This window comes from Lactuca saligna, chromosome 6, assembly GCF_052625555.1.
Source record: "Lactuca saligna cultivar CGN05327 chromosome 6, ASM5262555v1, whole genome shotgun sequence".
Classification (NCBI taxonomy): domain Eukaryota; kingdom Viridiplantae; phylum Streptophyta; class Magnoliopsida; order Asterales; family Asteraceae; genus Lactuca; species Lactuca saligna.
Window position 1 is genome coordinate 161,694,511 of NC_136422.1, and position 14,766 is coordinate 161,709,276.

The 14,766-nt window shown below is 38.8% G+C and overlaps 1 pseudogene; it reads left to right on the forward strand.

Moving 5' to 3' along the window:
* Nucleotides 1–10,989: 10,989 nt before the first annotated feature.
* LOC145003083 (importin subunit alpha-1b-like) lies at nucleotides 10,990–12,962 on the forward strand (annotated as a pseudogene).
* Nucleotides 12,963–14,766: the final 1,804 nt, after the last annotated feature.

The window sequence follows — 14,766 nt, forward strand, 5'->3', positions numbered from 1 at the left end:
TATAAAATATTTGAGTATTATGTGAATTATGTGTGTTTATGTGTTTATTATTTAATTATAAATGTATAATTAATAAAGAATAAAAATGAGCGTCAAAATTTAAGTGTGAGATAATCCCGATATCTCTACATAAAGTTTTAGAATACGTCTCAAGGTTTCCGTACATATAAAGAATGCCGAAATCCGAGCTATAACGAAGAAGTTATGGCCCGCCGAAGTTTTACGGCAAAACCGGCACGGCACCGGGAGACGTAAATAGTGAATTTACGATAGAAGACTTTTTAGCATTATCAATCTAAACAAAAGTCGTAGAATATGTTAAACTAAGAACATCGATAAAAAGAACGCCCAAATCTGACTTCGTATGAAGAAGTTATGATTTTTCTAAGATTCGGCTTAGTAGTGCACGGCCTGAAACTCGAATTTTAGTTCGAGCGGTTTTTGGCTTACGCAACGTAAATGAGAGTTGAAGATCTCATTAATAGGAAATCAACGGTAAAAAGACAGACAAAAACAGAGTCCGTATGTAGAAGTTATTAATTTTACGCAGACGTTTAACAGTATAATCTCCTTGTACTGTTAAATTTAAGATCGGTCGAGAATTAGGTGACGGTGTCAAAATGAAAGTTGTAGATCTTATCATTACCTACGCGTGGATATAAAGAACGTCAAAAACGGAGGTCGTATGTGAAAGTTACGGATTTTAGAAGTCGGAAGTGTGCTGTGCGAAAATGGGTGATGTGGCACAATCTTGGCCATTGCTTTCTCCCCAAGGCTTGCCACCAGATGGTGACATGTGGCACCAAGTTCAGCCAAATTTCACCTTATAAATACCACCTCTCCCACCCTCATTTTCTTCACACCTTTCCCATTCTTTCTTCTCTTTACTCTCTCTCTCTCTCTCTAGAACCTCTCTCTAGCCCCGAAATCCCCCGAAAAGCCTAGGGAACCTCCCTAGCACGAGGCGGAAGCCCCGGAGTGCTCGAAGGCTCCGAGAAGAAGAGCTTTTCGGCTCGGGAACGCTGCTCCAAGCAAAGCCCGGTTTTCTATAAAACCCGCTGTAAGTGAGCTACGCCTACGCTATTTTTAATATAACTTTTATTTAATTATAGTAACGTTATTAGGAACTTATAATAAATACTTGGGCTATTATTATGGGTTATATAAGTATTTTTTTGACGCTTATATAATAATAATAATAATAGCTAGACTATTAATTAGTCTCGACGAATAATAAACTAAACTCTAGTGGTAATAATACTAGGTTTCGTCGAAGAAAATTCTTTTTAAGAAGCGAAGCGCTGTCTGAGTTCGGAATCACCACCTTTTCAGGTGAGTGCATAGTTACTTTCAGCTTACACATAGATATGAAGTATTTTATATAAATTACGTGCTATGTGTGCATATTATCTGAATACTTGCTATCTATATTAGATGAACGTTGTTATACATGTTTTCAATGATTTAAACTGTATATGTATTTTATATCTACGAAAACGTTGGGGTAAAACATGGGTAGATGTAATAGGTGATGTGTGATAAAATGATGAGAGGCCTCGATGTTGTTGTTGTTGATCTAGTCATCTAGCGGAGTACAGATGACGACCACGGACTCTTCTAGACAGTCCAGTGGAACACTAGCAGGCTCGCAACCTATAGGTGTTGTGAACGACGTGTTCACCGGTGTACTCCATCCCCCACATGGTTGCCTATTAGGACATTTATTGCTGAGGAATCCCCTTAGTAGCAGTGTCCGTCCCGATGATGATCCTTAGGCTAGGTCCCTTATGATAGGTGTTTAGGGACGTAAAGTGAGGATAACGGGAACGGGTAATCGGGTTATTGTTGATTGACGAAATTAATAAACTTATTTATTGTGGGTTGAAAACCCTATGTGCTCACCAGGCTCCCAAGCCTGACCCACTCAGTTTTATGTATTACAGGAAGTGGCGCATGAGCATAGGTGTGATGTTTTGGACGAGGGATTACGGATATAGGCCTGTAGATATGAAATAATGTAGTAAGGCTTATATTGTACTGTTTATACTTTTGATCTGTACGAACATGACATCCCGAGTCTTTTAATGAAATACATTTCTATGGAAATGCTTTTGATAAATCTTTATCATATTATTGTTTTGGGACAAATTCCGCAATTCTTTTATTAAAAGATAACTTTGATTTTGAAATAAAGTATAAACAAAACCGGTCTTTTCTGGCCGTGATTTTGGGGATGTCACAACGGAAGACACTCAGCATAATAGGCGTATCATCTAAGCATGTCGTTTTATAAAATTTTCATCAAACACGCGTTCTCCATCTTTAACAGATGAGGGGGAAATCAAATCCCAAAAAATTAAAACCCCCGCCTTGTTTCTCATCTCCTACCAGCGGAAAGCCCCATTTATTTTCCTTGACCTAATTTATCAAGCTCTGCAAATTCTATGGCCACTTTAAAATCTATAGTTGAATCGGATCCAACCATACCTTTGCCCAAAATTCTTTAGATATGGTGTGCCTTCATCTTTTATCTTCACATATGGCCCATCTTCACATAATCAACAAAGATACTAGGGCTTTGAACCGGACCTCACAAAAGCCTTGGTGTTCACAGCAGCTTCTCACGCTTACTATGCGTCTCTATTTCTTCCTCTCACACCGGCGATTTAGGGCCATCCCTATTTCATATCTTCTGGTTGCTAGAGCCTGGAAGTTATTAAAGAAACACAAAATCATCATATTCTTATCCTCTTCATGTTCTCTTCCGCCGACCACCCTAAGCCGGTCAAAAAAACCCTTCCGTTGGAAACCGGTCTTTTCTGGCCGTGATTTTGGGGATGTCACAGTTGGTATCAGAGCATTAGTTTAAGCGAACTAGGAATTTGTAGGATTTCTAGACCTAAACTTAGAATGCTAAGCGATGATTGTGAGGTGTGAGCACTAGCTTATTTTAGGAATTGTGCCTAAAATGCTTATATGTGCTAAATGCTTTATGCATGATATGCTTTAAATTTGTTCGGATCTATGGTCTGTTGCCGACCGGATCTGGAAACCTTATGTGTTTAAGATTCTAAACGTACGACTACGCTATTAGAACTAGCATGTAAACGTTTCGGAGTGATAAGGACGATTTAAAACGTCTCTCCTAAATAAAGATCTAAATTCGCCTTATTCGGTGTATAGATCAAGATGGTAAGGACCCGTAGCGGAAACGTAAACGCAAATGGGAATAGACACCAACCCCCAGTGGTTCAGCAAATACCTATTGTTGAAGAAGTTGCACCTGAGCCAGTTACCATGGCTGGAGTTCAAGCCATGATTCAGGCTATGCTAGCTGGACAAAGGGAAGAAATGAGACGGATGCTCCGCGAGAATAGGGACGAACCTACCATACATGTTGAACCAACGGAGCCAGTTCCCGAGCCATCTGAGGAAGGGAACTATAGCCGTCAAGTGAGTCAAATAGGGACTCGAGGTGAGCAAAGGGATGGCCCAGAAGGGAGAAACAACAAGGATGGGCGGATGTACAAAAATTTCTTGGGTGCAAAACCACCAAGTCTCTCAGGAAGCCCAAAGCCTGTTGAGATTATGGACTGGATCTCCGAGATGGAGATGGTGTTTGAGAGCTGTGACTGCAACGAGAAGCAGAAGACTGTCTTCGCTGTGAGACAATTGAAAACTGGAGTCTTGAGTTGGTGGAAGCTATTGGCAGATACGATGCCACGAGGAGAAGCCCTGAAAATGTCATGGGATGAGTTCTTGGAACAACTGAAAGCACAGTACTGTTCAGAGATAGACCTGATTGATCTGAACAATGAGTTCCAAAATTTGAAGAAGGGGAGAATGAGCATCGATGACTATGCTGCTGCATTTACGGAAAAGATGAAGTTGTTTCCATACCTAGTGCCAACCGAACTTTCTAAGATTGAGAAATTCGCAAACAGACTGCCGGCTGACTTTGGCCCAACAGTCAAGATGGCAACCACTCTGAAATCAGCTGTTCGAGCAGCTAAGAATGTGGAGACCCAACAAAAGGAAAGAGGTTTGGAAAGGGCTGAGGTCGGTGAGAAATGGAAGTTCAATGGATCCTCAAAGTCCAACAAGAAGAGTAGATTCTCGAAACCTGGTTCGAGAGGAGGAGGATCAGAAGCAAAGTGGTGTGACAAGTGCAAGAAGAAGCACTTTGGGAAGTGTGATGGAGGGGTCACTTGTTACAAATGCGGAAAGCCTGGGCACTATGCCAACGAATGCACCCTCAACCAGAAGGCCTGTTATGGGTGTAATGAAGAAGGGCACATTTTGAAGGACTGCCCGAAGAAGAAGGAGGCAGGAAGACCCAACATACCACCAAAGCCGAAGGCGAGAGCCTTCCAGATGACGCTCGAGGCTGCAAAGGAGGCAGCAGACGTCGCTTCAGGTACCTTTCTTGTAAATGGTTTACCTGCAAATATACTATTTGATTCCGGAGCCAATTACTCCTTTGTGTCGCATAAATTTGGTGGAAGATTAGCATTGCCTGTAGAAAAATTAGATAATGCCCTGATTGTAGAAGTTGCCAGTGGCAAATTCGTACCTGTTAGTAATCGTATTAGGAACATCGTCATTGACCTAAACGGAAACGAATTCCATGAAGAACTACTACCCATAGAGTTAAACGGTTTCGACATCGTTTTGGGTATGGATTGGCTTAGCGCCAACGATGCCGAGATATTATGCCGAAAGAAGATAGTTAGGATAAACCCACCCGGAAAGGAATCATTTATGGTGTACGGGGACAAACGCAGAGTGAATTCTGGAATCATCTCCCTGATGAAAGCCAGGAAATGTTTGTCCAAAGGATGTGCATCATACTTGGCATTCGTAATCGATGCTAAGAAGGAAAAGAAAGAGGTGCAGAATATACCGGTTGTGTGCGATTATCCGGAAGTCTTTCCCAAAGATCTTCCCGGATTACCACCTGATAGGCAAGTAGAGTTTCGTATAGACTTATTACCAGGAACAACACCGATAGCAAAGCCACCTTACCGATTAGCACCGACAGAGATGAAGGAGCTCATGATGCAACTCCAGGAGCTGTTGGACAGCGGTTTCATTCGACCTAGTTCATCACCCTGGGGAGCTCCGGTGTTATTCGTGAAGAAGAAGGACGGAAGCATGAGGATGTGCATAGACTACGAGAGCTGAATAAGGCAACGGTGAAGAACAAGTATCCATTGCCGAGGATTGATGACCTATTCGATCAGCTGCAAGGTTCGAGCTACTTCTCAAAGATCGATCTTAGGTCAGGATATCATCAGCTGAAAGTGAGAGAGCAGGATATTGAGAAGACTGCATTCAGAACAAGATATGGACACTACGAGTTCTTGGTTATGTCATTCGGACTAACCAATGCTCCCGCAGCATTCATGGATTTGATGAACAGGGTTTGTAAACCATTCCTCGATAAATCCGTGATAGTGTTCATCGACGACATTCTCATCTACTCGAAAAGCCAGGAGGAGCACGGCAAGCATTTACGAGAAGTGTTGGAGGTGTTAAAGAAGGAGAAGCTTTTTGCAAAGTTCTCCAAATGCGACTTTTGGATACGGGAAGTCCAATTCTTGGGTCATGTTGTTAACCAAGAAGGAATAATGGTTGACCCCACCAAGATCGAAGCTGTAATGAAGTGGGAACGTCCGAAGAATCCCACGGAGATTCGAAGCTTTCTAGGATTAGCCGGATATTACCGACGATTTATCCAAGGCTTTTCTTCGATAGCTGCTCCATTAACAGCTTTGACCCATAAAGGAGCTACGTATACATGGAGTGAGAAACACGATGAGGCGTTCGAGAAGCTAAAGAAGAAGTTATGTGAAGCACCGATACTTTCTCTACCCGATGGAGTCGAAGATTTCGCAGTTTATGGTGATGCATCTGGAGTCGGGTTAGGTTGTGTTCTGACCCAAAGAGAAAAGGTGATAGCATACGCATCTCGACAATTGAAAGAGCACGAAAAGAACTACCCCACTCATGATCTGGAGTTGGCAGCGGTAGTATTCGCCTTAAAGATATGGAGGCATTACCTCTACGGCACGAAGTGCAAGCTCTTCACTGATCATAAGAGTCTCCAGTATCTCTTTAATCAGAAGGAGTTGAACATGAGGCAACGACGCTGGCTAGAACTTCTCAAGGACTACGACTGTGAGATACTTTACCACCCAGGTAAAGCAAATATTGTTGCTGATGCTCTCAGTCGAAAAGTCAATCTTGAAAGTAAAAGGCCAAGAGCGTTAAGAATTGAAGTCGTCTCGACGATTGTGGAAAGTATCAGGAAAGCTCAAGAAGAAGCCTTAGAAAAGAATGACCGAAAGGAAGAACGTTTGGGAAAAACGTTAGTGTTCGGTACGAACAGTCGAGGACTGAAGGTATTCCAAGATCGAATTTGGGTACCTAAGATGGGAGGAATAAGAGATCTTCTAATGGAAGAAGCACACAAGACCATGTACTCGATTCATCCCGGTAGCACTAAAATGTATAGGGACCTAAAGCCCTACTACTGGTGGCCGACGATGAAGCTCGATGTTGCGAAGTATGTGGCTGAGTGTGTAACATGCGCGAGGGTTAAGGCACAACATCAGAAACCGTATGGGAGTTTAGAACCTTTACCTGTACCCATGGGTAAATGGGAAGACATCACCATGGATTTTGTGACTAAACTGCCCAGAACGAAGAACGGACACGACATGATTTGGGTAGTCGTGGATCGTTTCACCAAGAGTGCACACTTCATAGCAGCCAACGAGAAGTGGTCTATGGATAAGCTCGCAAATGCTTACGTGAAGGAAATTGTAAGACTTCACGGTGTCCCTCTTACGATTGTATCAGATCGTGATAGTCGTTTCACGTCGAGGTTTTGGAGGAGTCTACAAGAGGAGTTGGGTACAAAGTTGTGTTTGAGTACTGCTTACCATCCGCAAACTGATGGTCAGAGCGAAAGAACGATTCAGACGTTGGAAGATATGCTGAGAGCATGTACCCTCGAATTCCAAGGGAATTGGGACGAACACTTACCTCTAGTAGAATTTTCCTACAACAATAGTTTTCACTCGAGCATCAAGATGGCACCTTACCAAGCGTTGTATGGACAAAAGTGTCGTACGCCGTCTTGTTGGCTTGAAGCCGGAGAGAAGCAGTTTATGGGCCCCGATATGGTCCATGAGACTGCTGAGAAATTGAAGGTGATTAGGGAAAGACGACCGATAACCTTAGAAGTTGGGGATTCCGTTTTGCTTAAAGTCTCACCGTGGAAGGGACTTATACGATTTGGGAAACGAGGAAAGTTGAGTCCAAGGTTTATTGGACCGTTCAAAGTTCTTCAAAAGATTGGGAACCAAGCTTACAAGCTGGAATTGCCCGAAGAACTCAATGGTATTCATAACACCTTCCATGTGTGTTATTTGAGGAAATTCGTGGGAGATGTTCCCGACATAATTCCAATCTCAGAGTTAAGGATGGATGAAAATAAAAGGCTGATCGAAGAGCCCGAGGCAATTGTTGACCGTAAGACTAAGAAGTTACGACGCAAGATGGTCGACTTAGTGCTAGTCCAATGGAAACATTCGAATGGGCCGAATCTCACTTGGGAAACAGAGGATGACATGATGAGTCGTTATCCACATCTGTTTGCTGACGCATGATTCCAGGACGGAATCATCCTAAGGGAGAGAGAATTGTAACGCCCGGGTTTCAGGGCTAAGCATTTTTGTCAATGTAATAGTCTAGGTCAACTATTGTAACTCTTTTTGAAGTAATAAATATAAAATATTTGAGTATTATGTGAATTATGTGTGTTTATGTGTTTATTATTTAATTATAAATGTATAATTAATAAAGAATAAAAATGAGCGTCAAAATTTAAGTGTGAGATAATCCCGATATCTCTACATAAAGTTTTAGAATACGTCTCAAGGTTTCCGTACATATAAAGAATGCCGAAATCCGAGCTATAACGAAGAAGTTATGGCCCGCCGAAGTTTTACGGCAAAACCGGCACGGCACCGGGAGACGTAAATAGTGAATTTACGATAGAAGACTTTTTAGCATTATCAATCTAAACAAAAGTCGTAGAATATGTTAAACTAAGAACATCGATAAAAAGAACGCCCAAATCTGACTTCGTATGAAGAAGTTATGATTTTTCTAAGATTCGGCTTAGCAGTGCACGGCCTGAAACTCGAATTTTAGTTCGAGCGGTTTTTGGCTTACGAAACGTAAATGAGAGTTGAAGATCTCATTAATAGGAAATCAACGGTAAAAAGACAGACAAAAACAGAGTCCGTATGTAGAAGTTATTAATTTTACGCAGACGTTTAACAGTATAATCTCCTTGTACTGTTAAATTTAAGATCGGTCGAGAATTAGGTGACGGTGTCAAAATGAAAGTTGTAGATCTTATCATTACCTACGCGTGGATATAAAGAACGTCAAAAACGGAGGTCGTATGTGAAAGTTACGGATTTTAGAAGTCGGAAGTGTGTTGTGCGAAAATGGGTGATGTGGCACAATCTTGGCCATTGCTTTCTCCCCAAGGCTTGCCACCAGATGGTGACATGTGGCAACAAGTTCAGCCACATTTCACCTTATAAATACCACCTCTCCCACCCTCATTTTCTTCACACCTTTCCCATTCTTTCTTCTCTTTACTCTCTCTCTCTCTCTCTAGAACCTCTCTCTAGCCCCGAAATCCCCCGAAAAGCCTAGGGAACCTCCCTAGCACGAGGCGGAAGCCCCGGAGTGCTCGAAGGCTCCGAGAAGAAGAGCTTTTCGGCTCGGGAACGCTGCTCCAAGCAAAGCCCGGTTTTCTATAAAACCCGCTGTAAGTGAGCTACGCCTACGCTATTTTTAATATAACTTTTATTTAATTATAGTAACGTTATTAGGAACTTATAATAAATACTTGGGCTATTATTATGGGTTATATAAGTATTTTTTTGACGCTTATATAATAATAATAATAATAGCTAGACTATTAATTAGTCTCGACGAATAATAAACTAAACTCTAATGGTAATAATACTAGGTTTCGTCGAAGAAAATTCTTTTTAAGAAGCGAAGCGCTGTCTGAGTTCGGAATCACCACCTTTTCAGGTGAGTGCATAGTTACTTTCAGCTTACACATAGATATGAAGTATTTTATATAAATTACGTGCTATGTGTGCATATTATCTGAATACTTGCTATCTATGTTAGATGAACGTTGTTATACATGTTTTCAATGATTTAAACTGTATATGTATTTTATATCTACGAAAACGTTGGGGTAAAACATGGGTAGATGTAATAGGTGATGTGTGATAAAATGATGAGAGGCCTCGATGTTGTTGTTGTTGATCTAGTCATCTAGCGGAGTATAGATGACGACCACGGACTCTTCTAGACAGTCCAGTGGAACACTAGCAGGCTCGCAACCTGTAGGTGTTGTGAACGACATGTTCACCGGTGTACTCCATCCCCCACATGGTTGCCTATTAGGACATTTATTGCTGAGGAATCCCCTTAGTAGCAATGTCCGTCCCGATGATGATCCTTAGGCTAGGTCCCTTATGATAGGTGTTTAGGGACGTAAAGTGAGGATAACGGGAACGGGTAATCGGGTTATTGTTGATTGACGAAATTAATAAACTTATTTATTGTGGGTTGAAAACCCTATGTGCTCACCAGGCTCCCAAGCCTGACCCACTCAGTTTTATGTATTACAGGAAGTGGCGCATGAGCATAGGTGTGATGTTTTGGACGAGGGATTACGGATATAGGCCTGTAGATATGAAATAATGTAGTAAGGCTTATATTGTACTGTTTATACTTTTGATCTGTACGAACATGACATCCCGAGTCTTTTAATGAAATACATTTTTATGGAAATGCTTTTGATAAATCTTTATCATATTATTGTTTTGGGACAAATTCCGCAATTCTTTTATTAAAAGATAACTCTGATTTTGAAATAAAGTATAAACAAAACCGGTCTTTTCTGGCCGTGATTTTGGGGATGTCACAACGGAAGACACTCAGCATAATAGGCGTATCATCTAAGCATGTCGTTTTATAAAATTTTCATCAAACATGCGTTCTCCATCTTTAACAGATGAGGGGGAAATCAAATCCCAAAAAATTAAAACCCCCGCCTTGTTTCTCATCTCCTACCAGTGGAAAGCCCCATTTATTTTCCTTGACCTAATTTATCAAGCTCTGCAAATTCTATGGCCACTTTAAAATCTATAGTTGAATCGGATCCAACCATACCTTTGCCCAAAATTCTTTAGATATGGTGTGCCTTCATCTTTTATCTTCACATATGGCCCATCTTCACATAATCAACAAAGATACTAGGGCTTTGAACCGGACCTCACAAAAGCCTTGGTGTTCACAGCAGCTTCTCACGCTTACTATGCGTCTCTATTTCTTCCTCTCACACCGGCGATTTAGGGCCATCCCTATTTCATATCTTCTAGTTGCTAGAGCCTGGAAGTTATTAAAGAAACACAAAATCATCATATTCTTATCCTCTTCATGTTCTCTTCCGCCGACCACCCTAAGCCGGTCAAAAAAACCCTTCCGTTGGAAACCCTAAGTCGTCGCCGTCTTAATTAGTTCCTCCATCGCCCACCAGGCGTGTTCTTCTCCAACATCAAGCAGCACCAACCACGCATTCTGTTACTCCATATACAAATTCTTTTTTCCTCCAACCCTCTTGCCGACCACCCCTTCTCCTCCCCCTTGCCGATACTCTTGTAGCCCTTTATTTTTATTTTCTTTTTGAAAGCAGATGTATGTTTGGTGAAAGAAACATTACCTCTATGCAGAAATTAGTTGTTGAATGTTTATATATAGATATGTGTATATCGTTTGCTCCCTTTCATGTTCTTTTCTACATTTGGCACAGATGTTGATAAGTTTTCTCAGGTCCAAGTACATGAAAATATTTTAAGCTAATTCTTTTGGCTTAATTCTATGCAAAACATCATGCAAAACACCCCAGTTGGAAGAACAAGAGTTTCAGAATCTAAAGAGGTTATGGAAAGTATCAGTAACCTCTCAAGATCTTCGGATGATTGGCAATATATGGGGATCGACTGTCTTCTGTTACTTCTTCCTGTCAGGTAAGACCTACGTATCTCACATTCTCTGATTTTTGTGTTATTACATGTGTGTAATTGGTCATTTGGAAATATAGTTCGTCTTTTCTAACAAAAATATCAAATGAATTTGCCAAAAGGAAGAGATTTTAAATTTTGATGGTTAAATGAACCAACATTGAACATAAACACTGAAATCATTTCTGAAACTTCTAAAGCATAGTAATCAAAACTAAATAACCAATTATAAGAATCAATACGAAATAAACTAAATAAAACTTGAGAAAACGCCATACACTATTACATACCTGAGTACCTATGTTTGACATCGGAAGTCAAGGGTATATATGATTTTTATTTAGAATAAAATGTCTAAAACAGAACAATATATCATGCAGGCAATTTTGTATTCGAACTTTTTGCAGGGTTATATACCATTTTAGAAGACCCTGTTATCAGAAAAGATGGAGATACTAAAATAAAAATATACACACAGTTTAACCATAATGGTGGGCCACTTTGTATACGTTTCGACAACTTAGTCCCCACAAAGCTTTTCATCCAAAAATGGTAAAAAGCAAAATCTCACAATGCTATGCTCTAAGTGTAACGTGTAAGCTTTTTGACAGCAACAAAGCAACAGGGACAGAAAACTGAGGAGAGGAAAGGAAGAACTAGTAAAATACAGGCACAAGCATGTATAATTGGCTACATATAATCTTATCAAATGTATGTTTTTTTTTTTGTGTTTTTATCATTTTTATTTTGTTTTTCGTGTTTCCATGAAGTTCTTGAATACCATGTATGTACAAATTCAATCTACCTTCTGAATCACCAGGTTTTCTATCTTTTTTCTCTTAACAGTCAAGTATAATTTTTATGTTTACTGTTCTAATGCTTTGATTTTGATTTGGATGAAACCTATGTTGATAAAAAGTTATATGTATAGATTTTGGTAAAAGATTAACTTATCGCCCAATATCTATTGAAACTGGAGTCATTGCTCAGGTAAAAACCTTTTCAAATTCTTTTTTATTTAATAAAAACACTTAGTTTATCTTCTTAATGAGCTTAATTAATGACAGGCATATGGTTCAGCAAGAGTGAAGATGGGTAAAACTGAAGTCATACCTTTGACTTGTCGTCTCAACTTGTTGACCATATCAAACATCACTGCTGGAAACAAGGAGCAGATTCAGGTCATAATTTGAAATTTTCATCAAGATTTAAACATCAAACGTTATTTTCTTGACTGATATATCTACTTTATGATTTTTACAGACATTCATTGAAGCAAATATCATTGGCCCTCTTATTCATCTGCTTCAAAATGAAGAATTTGACATCAAAAAGGAGGTTGCATCAGCTATCTCAAATGCTACTTCTGGTGGAAGCCATGACCAAATCAAGTGGGATTCATAAACTTAAATTTTCATTATAATTTGTTTAGTATTTACATCTCAAAAGCTATATATATATTTATTGATAATAAAATGGTGGATGTAGGTATTTGGTAAGTGAGGGATGTATTAAGCTTTTGTGTGATTTACTGATATGTCCAGACCCAAGAATATTGACAGTTTGTTTAGTTGGTGAAAAGAAAAGAATTTGGGAAGATCAGGGGATGTGAATCTTTATGCACAGATGATTGATGATGGAGAAGATTGAGAATTTACAGAGTCATGATAACAGTGAGATTTATGAGAAAGCAGTGAAGCTTCTTGAGACTTATTGGTTGGAGGAAGTGGATGATGCTATGCCACCTGGCGATGCAGCTGCTCCTTCTACTGGTTTCCATTTTGGAGGTGGTGATTTTCCGTTCCTTCTGGTGGATTCAACTTTAACTAAGGTAGGTAATAATAATATGTGTTCTTTTGAATACATTTGGAATGGAATGACTGATTCCGTCGGAATTGAAAAAACATCATGTTTGGTTTGAATTTCATTCCATGAGGGAGGGGTGTTTTTTTAATACATTGAAGGAAAGGAATGATAATGTTATACTTAAAAATTAGTTTTATTTGTATTATCTATTTTTCTTCAATAAGAAAAATCTTTTTATATTTTTTCTTAAGTTTCAATCAAATCAATCTTTTTCCTAATTAACGTCAAAACAATTATTTAATTATGTTATGTTAAGATTTTATGGTATATAGTTTTTTTTTTTATAAACATTTAAGAGCTTTTTTATTTGCTATTTGAAATAATATATACAGTATATAATAAAATGGTTCATTCCATTGGAATGAAAAATAAGTTTTTTTTCTTGATGGAATGGAATTTGATCTTTTTTTTTTATAGAAGGTAATGCTTTCCATTTTGTTAAGTTGGGGATGATTCTTTTATTCCATTAGTTTTTTAATATTTTTGAACTTTTTTTTTTTATCGATTTACAATATTATTTTCTGAAAATAACTAGATATTAATTCTATCTAGGTTGTAATCAGCTTTTGTTATGTTTGTCTTTGTTGATAGAAGTCTACATTAGGAAGACCAAGTTGTTCAACCCCTGACAAAGGAAACGTTTCTGTATACATCGATTGCAGTCCCACAGCAGCACCACAATACAAGGTTCAAATGACCGTTTTACCCTCACAAAATCTTTCAAAAATGTTTTGGAATCAATCTTTCATCTTTGTCAATTGTGGATGGGAGAGTGTGTTGGGATTTATATATTGATGGTCTTGCGATAAATATAGATGGGAATATACTCGATGGCGTCCTCTCACTCGTAAACTCAAAACATTTGTTGTTATTATAAGTCCATATCTGTGTGTTTAAATGCAAGAAATAGCAACCAACTTTAATTTATTTATTTATTATTTTGAAAATTATTCTTAATGCAGGCTTCTAGTTTTGGTTCAAATGGACGTTCTTCGATTGTTTCTTCATTCGAAACACCGTGTCCCCAAAACCCTTCAGGAAAGTCTAATCTTCCAGGGTAGATGTCTTTGTTTCCACAACAGATCTAGATAAAGAACCACCTAATGCCCAATTTCATTTTCAATGTGAAGTTAAATCCCTTTCCATATACTAAAATTACGATAATGTCGTTTTTTTAGGGCATGTACAAATTACGGCTGGAATATTGGAAAGAGTTAGATTTGTATCGTTAGCTCTACTTGGTGATGTCATTTGGTGAAGAAAACTTCTATTTTGGGGTCATCCACCCATCTTAGGTCTATGGGTGGTCAAACTTGTAGTCATTGCTTTGTTTGTTGCATTATCATTGGCCAACATTGTAAGTTTTTTTTATTCGAATATTCTTAGTCTGTTTTCAAATAATTTTTCAATTCACACCTCTCTAATATTTTTCAATTTTTCATCTTAATTACTTATAAGGTATTATGTATAAGGATTCAACCTGGTTGAGAACAACAAATAGTTCTGCTGCCTCGAGACTCATATCTTCAGGTATGATAAGCTTCTAATACAACTATTTATAAAAAAAAATGAGCTTATGTGGTAATATGCCAACAGTTAAAACGTTTTTAAAATATCATTTCTTTTGCAGGGTTATTTTAATAATGTCTCAGAGTATCTCAGAATTAGTCCACCTCTATATTTTGTTGTGAAAAAATATAATTTCAGATATACTTTTCTTTTCTTCTTAATGCACACTTCTGGTGAAGTTCATTTCAACTTGTAATGT